This window comes from Thalassophryne amazonica, chromosome 8, assembly GCF_902500255.1.
Source record: "Thalassophryne amazonica chromosome 8, fThaAma1.1, whole genome shotgun sequence".
NCBI lineage: Eukaryota > Metazoa > Chordata > Actinopteri > Batrachoidiformes > Batrachoididae > Thalassophryne > Thalassophryne amazonica.
In genome coordinates this window covers 37,769,091-37,778,865 of record NC_047110.1, presented here as the reverse complement: position 1 = coordinate 37,778,865, position 9,775 = coordinate 37,769,091, and positions in this window count along the sequence as shown.

The following is a 9,775-nucleotide window of genomic DNA, read 5'->3' as shown; positions in this document are numbered from 1 at the left end:
GATAAAGTGCTGATGTCCACGTCTTTTCACAATTCCTGTGCTAGTCAGATGACATACCGGATCAAGACAGTGTCCAATTTAAAAATGAATGGCACATTTCACTGTTACAGGAGTTTTTGTCATGGAAAGAGAAGCGGCTCCGCGTTGCGGCGGAGCTGCATGGCGCAAATAAACGCCGTGATGAAGCTTACAGGACATGTTGGGGCAGGTCCAGCTCATGCACAATCACAATCAGATATTCACACGACTGGAAAGCAACCGGAATCCACCTGAAAGCCGTCCTGTGAGGTGGTGTGTGCTAAAAACACATAAAATGGCTCTAACACATCCAATTACACATCTAATAAATTTGTCAGTTGAGCATTCAATTGTACCACAGACATGGAAGATGGCCACATTTACCGTGATCTTTAAGTCCTTGAAAAGTGGGTCGCCACGCAATTGATTCAACATCTACAAAGTGGCCAAACTACTATGCATTCCATGCAATTTTGTTTTCATACTTATCATTCAACTGAGACTGCCATGTTCATGGAAAAAGTGAAGTCATTTGGACAAAAACAATTGTGTAGGAGCAGTTTTCTTATATTTACGTAACGCGTTTGATCTAGTGAATCATAATATTTTATTATTAAAGTTGCAATCTTTTAATTTTTCTGAGCTTGCCATAAAATGGATGGCATCTTATTTATCAAATAGAAAACAAGCCACTGTGGTTAATGGTATTAAATCCCCCTACTTGGAGTGTGTGTGTGTGTGTGTGTGTGTGTGTGTGTGTGTGTGTGTGTGTGTGTGTGTGTGTGTGTGTGTGTGTGTGTGTGTGTGTGTGTGTGTGTGTGTGTGTGTGTGTGTGTGTGTGACGGTCTGATTCACATATAGGAAAAAATAAATATGTAAATAAAATACAAAACAACATTTAACAGGGTAAAAGTCAACCTTCAAATCTGGTGTAAACTTTATAGTTCCTGTTGTCTACAATTTGTGTGAGAAGTATTCATAGTCCTGTCTATTTGTAAAGGTGAACATGTCAACTGGAGAACCATCTTCAAAATTACTTTCCCAGTTGTGAAGGTCCTTCAGCATATTTGCTTGGTCCTCTTTGGCCATGGTAAGGACATCAGGCATTTTCACTTCACCTTCAAACTTTGTCTCGCCACACCAGTCAGCAGGAGCCATGCTGTCTCTCAAAATAATGTTGTCCTGCAGTAAACAAGACAACAAGGATCAAGTGTTGTGTTGTACATTGGTGATTGATCCAACTGATTAGATAGAACATTAATAATCACTTGGGAAGACTCCCTCAGGGAAACTGAAGTGATTGAAAACTTGAATAGTTAATAGTAAATCATTAACTAACTGATGACATAACGCAGAGGATCTTTATCATACGTGCTATTCAATGCTTTAAAGACACATTTATAATTACAGATAGAACAATGGGATTTAGTGAAAGCAAACACCAGCATCTGCTGCGGCAGCTGCTGCATTTTTTAATACTTATATTTTTATATTTTTTTCATCTCTGGTCTGCTTATGCTTTTGCATGTGCATGTCTGAAATAAATAAATCAACTGAAAACACTGGCATCTGCCTCAGCAGGTAAATAAAAGACTAGCATCTGCTACAGCACATAAAGATGCTACGAGAAATACTAAAAACACCAACATCTGCTGCGGCACATACAGATGCTACAGGAAATGCTGAGACAAGATGCTGCTGCTACAAAATCCACCTGCTGTCTCTCCAAGCCAGTAGCTACGTTTATATGGACACTTTATTTCTAATCTGATTGAATTCTATCGCATTGTCCTGTTTACATGAACGCGCCATAAAGTGATCCGTTTGCGACGTGTGTTTACATGCACGGTGATTACCATCCGATTCAGTCAACAGAGAAATCCCATAATGCTTTGCGCTGTGACGACACCCATCAGCGACGTGCAAATGATGCCATTTCACATTCTACCCAGAAGCCCGCCTTTTTAACAATGGAGTTGTCTGTCGGAGTGATCGAGATTGCAGTTTTTCTTTGCGTGTTTCTTTTGAAACTGCAGCATGAGAGGAACGTGCTTATGATTCAGGAGTTCTTCAGAAGGAGACGAGCGCAGAATGTGTTTTTACGTGATATGGCACAGATGTCCACGTTACCTTTTCCGCCTCCCAGGTCAAGAAATCTATGGATGAAAATCCAAAGCAAGGAATGGTGGGATAAAGTTGTCTTACTCGAATACACGGATCTTGAATGGGAAGAAAACTTTTGAATGAGGCGGCTGTCGTTTATGAAACTGTGCGCACTAATGGTATGGTACATGGCACCTGATGACGTTACCGTGAGGGTTCCTGTCCCGCTGCCAATGCGAGTCGCAATAGCACTATAGAAACTCGGCAGCTGTGCAGAGTACTGTGTTATTGCCAATCAATTTGGTGTCCACAAGAGCACGGTTAAGAAGTTTGTTTGCATGTTTTGTAAAGCCATTATGAAAGGACCATTTAAACAACTGATTTGTGTGCCAACTGAAACTGAAGCCTTGGAGAACGCCCGGAGCTTTGAGGAAACACATCATATCCCTCAAATAATGGGATTGATTGACGGGACACACATCCCAATCCTTCCTCCTTCAGATGGCTACAAGGACTTTGTGAACAGAAAGGGCTGGCCTTCCTACAGTACGTGGTCCACCACAAATGCAGGTAAGTTACGAGGTGCCTTCAATAAGTTTTGAGACTTTTTTCGAAAGGGCAGTTATAATCATCCCACACTCTTGTAATTTTGATATGTCATTACCATATGTCTAAGGAGATAATCTACCAATTTTTGTTATTCCAGGTTGAAAGAGACAGCTGTATGTGGACGTTAAGCGGACCCTACTAAATCACGTTCATCACAGCTGACTTTTTTGAATAATGCAGTCAGGACGGAAGGACACTTTGGAAGAACGATGTGCTATAAAATTTTGTTAAGCTCAGAAAGAACGCTACGCCCTTATGAACTGCTTCAGACTGCTTATGGATTAAATTACATGGGCAGAGCATTGATGTTTCGTTGGCACAAAAAGTTTAAGGGTGGCAGAGAGTCTGTGAGAGACAATGAGAGGTGTGGGAGGGGAAGGGAAGTCAGAACACTGGAGCTGGTGGGGAAAATTTGCACTTTTATGGATGAGGACAGAGTGTCAATAGAGACAATAAGTGTAGAGTTTGAAGTCAGTGTGGGAACCTTGCACACAATTATTCATGATGAACTGAATATGCGGAAGATTTGTGCGAAGTTCAGGACAATGCACCAGTGCACAACTCCATCCGTGTTTCCAACTATTTAACCGAGATTGGCATCAAGACAGTTCCTCACCCTCCCTACAGTCCAGACCTTGCTCCCTGTGACTTTTGGTTGTTCCCCAATCTCAAGGAAAACCTTAGAAGCAGTCGTTTTGAAACCATTGAGGAGATGAAAGAGGCTGTGACAAGGGTGGTGGACACGTTCACACCAGAGGACTTCCAGGGGGCCTTCCAGAAGTTGTTGGAACGATACAAGTGCATTGCATCTGGAGGGGAGTACTTTGAAGGGGACTAGAGTTTCGTGCTTGTCCGAGGGGAAAAAAGTGTCCCTACGAAAAAAGTCTCAAAACTTATTGAAGGCACCTCGTATGTCTGAACGTCCATTATTTTCATACTCAAAATTATTACATCTATAATGATTCCTACAAGTTCTTTTCTGTGGCTGTTAGGTAGAGCTCAAAATGAAATTTCACACAATCTATTTCACACAATGAACTCTTTCAAAACATGACAACAATTCAGACTTATGAATATATGAAACAAACCTTGTGTGTGAGGACTTTTCACATTACCTACTCAGTTTGCCCACCTAATACAAGTTCTGATTATTTCCAGATTTTGGAACATCAGCTGCAAAATGCCTGGAAGTGCCCACGATGCCAATGTCTTGCGCCACTCAGACCTGTTTGAGAGAGCTCATCTCCTGCCAAAGGTACCTTTCAAACTTTTCCTAGGAGAAAAAAAAAAAGTCATACCACTACGCTGTTTGTTTGTTTTTTTTTCCTCACCAAATTTTTCTTATAGATGTAATGACCTACTTTACATCATGATTTTAAGTGACAAAATTTTTATGTTTCAGGGAATGAGGAACATTGAGGGAGAAGATGTGCGACTCCAAGTAATTTGTATCCACTCCTAATCTAACCCCAGAGGAGCAATATTTTAATGTGTACCTCAGCTCACTCCGTGTAACTGTTGAAAACACTTTTGGGATTCTGAAATCTAGGTGGAGAGTGCTACTTAAGAGAAGTGATTTTCACTTCACATTTACACCAGTTGTGATAGCAACTTTCTGTGCTCTTCACAATTTCTGTCAAAATGAGGAGGACAATCCAAACAGCTGGCTGGAGAACGCCGATCTCTTCGATGGTGTCTTTCCGCAGCCCAGACCACAAGCCTCGGTGCAGAGCAGTTCCGGTGGTAGCAGAACAAGGGTGGTATTGAAGATATACATGGAAAATAACTATCCTCTACGAAATGGTCATCTCCGTTAACAACAAAAAAAATCTGACAAACACATTTTCTCCTTTTTGTTTTTTATTGTAAGCAAATACAACTTTTTCCAAGAAAAGTACCAGGAACACAGCAATCAGAATCAGTAACAAAAATAGTTTAAAAAAATGTTTTTTTCATTTTCATCACAGCTTGGTATAACTATAACTGTCATTACTGTGATATCACAACATACATAAATAAAAACAGTGGCTGTTTTTTGTCTGTATGAGAAAATGCTTTTGAAGAAAAAAAAAAATGTAAGACATGAATCATCAGAGCAAGCCATACTTCAGTTCTATAGATTGTGTAAGATGAAATCAGTTTCCAGTGCTATTATGGCCACTCTACATTTGGACATTTGGCATGTGGTAGCTTGGGTGGCTCGCTGTGTCTGGTAATGACATAGTGGACTTTGCTCGTGTGCGTGTGGTGGTGTGGTGGCTTGAGGGAGCAGAGCCCGAAGCCCATCGAACAGTTGCCCCATTACCTGTTCTGTCGAGCGGGTACTTTCTTCATGAATTTGGAAAGAAGCCGCTCTTCTCTCTCTCGTGCTGCTGTTGCAGGTTTTCCAGTAATGCCCTCTGCTGTGCCGGCCAGTCATTTAGGAGCTTCCCATAGCCAGACAATTGCTTTCGTTCTGGAAAGAATGAATAATTTCAGTTAGCAAAGAATACAAGGTTAATGTTTTTCTGTTTGTGGATCGATCACAGTCATGTATGATACCGAAGAAACATCATACTTCTTTATTCAAATATGTTGTCACCTTCCACTTTGCTTTTTGATTTTATAAATCTCGTCACGGTATCTCTGTGCATTCAAAATGCCATCAATAAAATGCACCTGTGTTCTTCGTCCATAACAGACGCCTGCCCATACCATAACCGAACCGCCACCATGGGCCACTCGATCCACAACATTGACATCAGAAAACCGCTCACCCACACAACACCACACACGCTGTCTGCCATCTGCCCTGAACAGTGTGAACCGGGATTCATCCATGAAGAGAACACCTCTCCAACGTGCCAAACGCCAGCGAATGTGAGCATTTGCCCACTCAAGTCGGTTACGATTACGGTTAAGAAGCCCCGTGTACACCGTCAACCCGTTCACATCTCTAACCGTTTTTCCCCACTCGACGATACACTCGCCGAGGATCAAACTCTGGTTATTGGCGACTCTGTTTTGAGAAATGTGAAGTTAGCGACACCAGCAACCATTGTCAATTGTCTTCCGGGGGCCAGAGCAGGCGACATCGAAGGACATTTGAAATTGCTGGCTAAGGCTAAGCGTAAATTTGGTAAGATTGTAATTCACGTCGGCAGTAATGACACTCGGTTACGCCAATCGGAGGTCACTAAAATTAACATTAAATCGGTGTGTAACTTTGCAAAAACAATGTCGGACTCTATAGTTTTCTCTGGGCCCCTCCCCAATCAGACCGGGAGTGACATGTTTAGCCGCATGTTCTCCTTGAATTGCTGGCTGTCTGAGTGGTGTCCAAAAAATGAGGTGGGCTTCATTGATAATTGGCAAAGCTTCTGGGGAAAACCTGGTCTTGTTAGGAGAGACGGCATCCATCCCACTTTAGATGGAGCAGCTCTCATTTCTAGAAATCTGGCCAATTTTCTTGGATCCTCCAAACTGTGACTGTCCAGCGTTGGGACCAGGAGGCAGAGCTGTGGTCTTATACACCTCTCTGCAGCTTCTCTCCCCCTGCCATCCCCTCATTACCCCATCCCCGTAGAGACGGTGCCTGCTCCCAGACCACCAATAACCAGCAAAAATCTATTTAAGCATAAAAATTCAAAAAGAAAAAATAATATAGCACCTTCAATTGCACCACAGACTAAAACAGTTAAATGTGGTCTATTAAACATTAGGTCTCTCTCTTCTAAGTCCCTGTTGGTAAATGATGTAATAATTGATCAACGTATTGATTTATTCTGCCTAACAGAAACCTGGTTACAGCAGGATGAATATGTTAGTTTAAATGAGTCAACACCCCCGAGTCACACTAACTGTCAGAATGCTCGTAGCACGGGCCGTGGCGGAGGATTAGCAGCAATCTTCCATTCCAGCTTATTAATTAATCAAAAACCTAGACAGAGCTTTAATTCATTTGAAAGCTTGTCTCTTAGTCTTGTCCATCCAAATTGGAAGTCCCAAAAACCAGTTTTATTTGTTATTATCTATCGTCCACCTGGTCGTTACTGTGAGTTTCTCTGTGAATTTTCAGACCTTTTGTCTGACTTAGTGCTTAGCTCAGATAAGATAATTATAGTGGGCGATTTTAACATCCACACAGATGCTGAGAATGACAGCCTCAACACTGCATTTAATCTATTATTAGACTCTATCGGCTTTGCTCAAAAAGTAAATGAGTCCACCCACCACTTTAATCATATCTTAGATCTTGTTCTGACTTATGGTATGGAAATAGAAGACTTAACAGTATTCCCTGAAAACTCCCTTCTGTCTGATCATTTCTTAATAACATTTACATTTACCCTGATGGACTACCCTGCAGTGGGGAATAAGTTTCATTACACTAGAAGTCTTTCAGAAAGCGCTGTAACTAGGTTTAAGGATATGATTCCTTCTTTATGTTCTCTAATGTCATATACCAACACAGAGCAGAGTAGCTACCTAAACTCTGTAAGGGAGTTAGAGTATCTCGTCAATAGTTTTACATCCTCTTTGAAGACAACTTTGGATGCTGTAGCTCCTCTGAAAAAGAGAGCTTTAAATCAGAAGTGTCTGACTCCGTGGTATAACTCACAAACTCGTAGCTTAAAGCAGATAACCCGTAAGTTGGAGAGGAAATGGCGTCTCACTAATTTAGAAGATCTTCACTTAGCCTGGAAAAAGAGTTTGTTGGCAGTAAGGTGGCAGTAATTAAACCATTACTTAAAAAGCCATCACTTGACCCAACTATCTTAGCTAATTATAGGCCAATCTCCAACCTTCCTTTTCTCTCAAAGATTCTTGAGAGGGTAGTTGTAAAACAGCTAACTGATCACCTGCAGAGGAATGGTCTATTTGAAGAGTTTCAGTCAGGTTTTAGAATTCATCATAGTACAGAAACAGCATTAGTGAAGGTTACAAATGATCTTCTTATGGCTTCGGACAGTGGACTTATCTCTGTGCTTGTTCTGTTGGACCTCAGTGCTGCTTTTGATACTGTTGACCATAAAATTTTATTACAGAGATTAGAGCATGTCATAGGTATTAAAGGCACTGCGCTGCACTGGTTTGAATCATATTTGTCTAATAGATTACAGTTTGTTCATGTAAATGGGGAATCTTCTTCACAGACTAAAGTTAATTATGGAGTTCCACAAGGTTCTGTGCTAGGACCAATTTTATTCACTTTATACATGCTTCCCTTAGGCAGTATTATTAGACGGTATTGCTTAAATTTTCATTGTTACGCAGATGATACCCAGCTTTATCTATCCATGAAGCCAGAGGATACACACCAATTAGCTAAACTGCAGGATTGTCTTACAGACATAAAGACATGGATGACCTCTAATTTCCTGCTTTTAAACTCAGATAAAACTGAAGTTATTGTACTTGGCCCCACAAATCTTAGAAGCATGGTGTCTAACCAGATCGTTACTCTGGATGGCATTTCCCTGATCTCTAGTAATACTGTGAGAAATCTTGGAGTCATTTTTGATCAGGATATGTCATTCAAAGCGCATATTAAACAAATATGTAGGACTGCCTTTTTGCATTTACGCAATATCTCTAAAATCAGAAAGGTCTTGTCTCAGAGTGATGCTGAAAAACTAATTCATGCATTTATTTCCTCTAGGCTGGACTATTGTAATTCATTATTATCAGGTTGTCCTAAAAGTTCCCTAAAAAGCCTTCAGTTGGTTCAGAATGCTGCAGCTAGAGTACTGACGGGGACTAGCAGGAGAGAGCATATCTCACCCGTGTTGGCCTCTCTTCATTGGCTTCCTGTTAATTCTAGAATAGAATTTAAAATTCTTCTTCTTACTTATAAGGTTTTGAATAATCAGGTCCCATCTTATCTTAGGGGCCTCGTAGTACCATATTACCCCATTAGAGCGCTTCGCTCTCAGACTGCGGGCTTACTTGTAGTTCCTAGGGTTTGTAAGAGTAGAATGGGAGGCAGAGCCTTCAGCTTTCAGGCTCCTCTCCTGTGGAACCAGCTCCCAATTCAGATCAGGGAGACAGATACCCTCTCTACTTTTAAGATTAGGCTTAAAACGTTCCTTTTCGCTAAGGCTTATAGTTAGGGCTGGATCGGGTGACCCTGGACCATCCCTTGGTTATGCTGCTTTAGACGTAGATTGTGGGGGGGTTCCCATGATGCACTGTTTCTTTCTCTTTTTGCTCCGTATGCATCACTCTGCATTTAATCATTAGTGATCGATCTCTGCCCCCCTTCACGGCATGTCTTTTTCCTGGTTTTTTCCCTCAGCCCCAACCAGTCTCAGCAGAAGACTGCCCCTCCCTGAGCCTGGTTCTGCTGGAGGTTTCTTCCTGTTAAAAGGGAGTTTTTCCTTCCCACTGTGGCCAAGTGCTTGCTCATAGGGGGTCGTTTTGACCGTTGGGGTTTTTCATAATTATTGTATGGCCTTGCCTTACAATATGGAGCGCCTTGGGGCAACTGTTTGTTGTGATTTGGCGCTATATAAGAAAAAAAGTTGAGTTGAGTTGAACTGGAGTCAGGTCGAGACCCAGATGAGGACGACGAGCATGCAGATGAGCTTCCCTGAGACGGTTTCTGACAGTTTGTGCAGAAATTCTTTGGTTATGCAAACTGATTGTTTCAGCAGCTGTCCGAGTGGCTGGTCTCAGACGATCTTGGAGGTGAACATGCTGGATGTGGAGGTCCTGGGCTGGTGTGGTTACACGTGGTCTGCGGTTGTGAGGCTGGTTGGATGTACTGCCAAATTCTCTGAAACACCTTTGGAGATGGCTTATGGTAGAGAAATGAACATTCAATACACGAGCAACAGCTCTGGTTGACATTCCTGCTGTCAGCATGCCAACTGCACGCTCCCTCAAATCTTGCGACTTCTGTGGCATTGTGCTGTGTGTTAAAACTTCACCTTTCAGAGTGGCCTTTTATTGTGGGCAGTCTAAGGCACACCTGTGCACTAATCATGATGTCTAATCAGCATCTTGATATGGCAGACCTGTGAGGTGGGATGGATTATCTCAGCAAAGGAGAAGTGCTCACTAT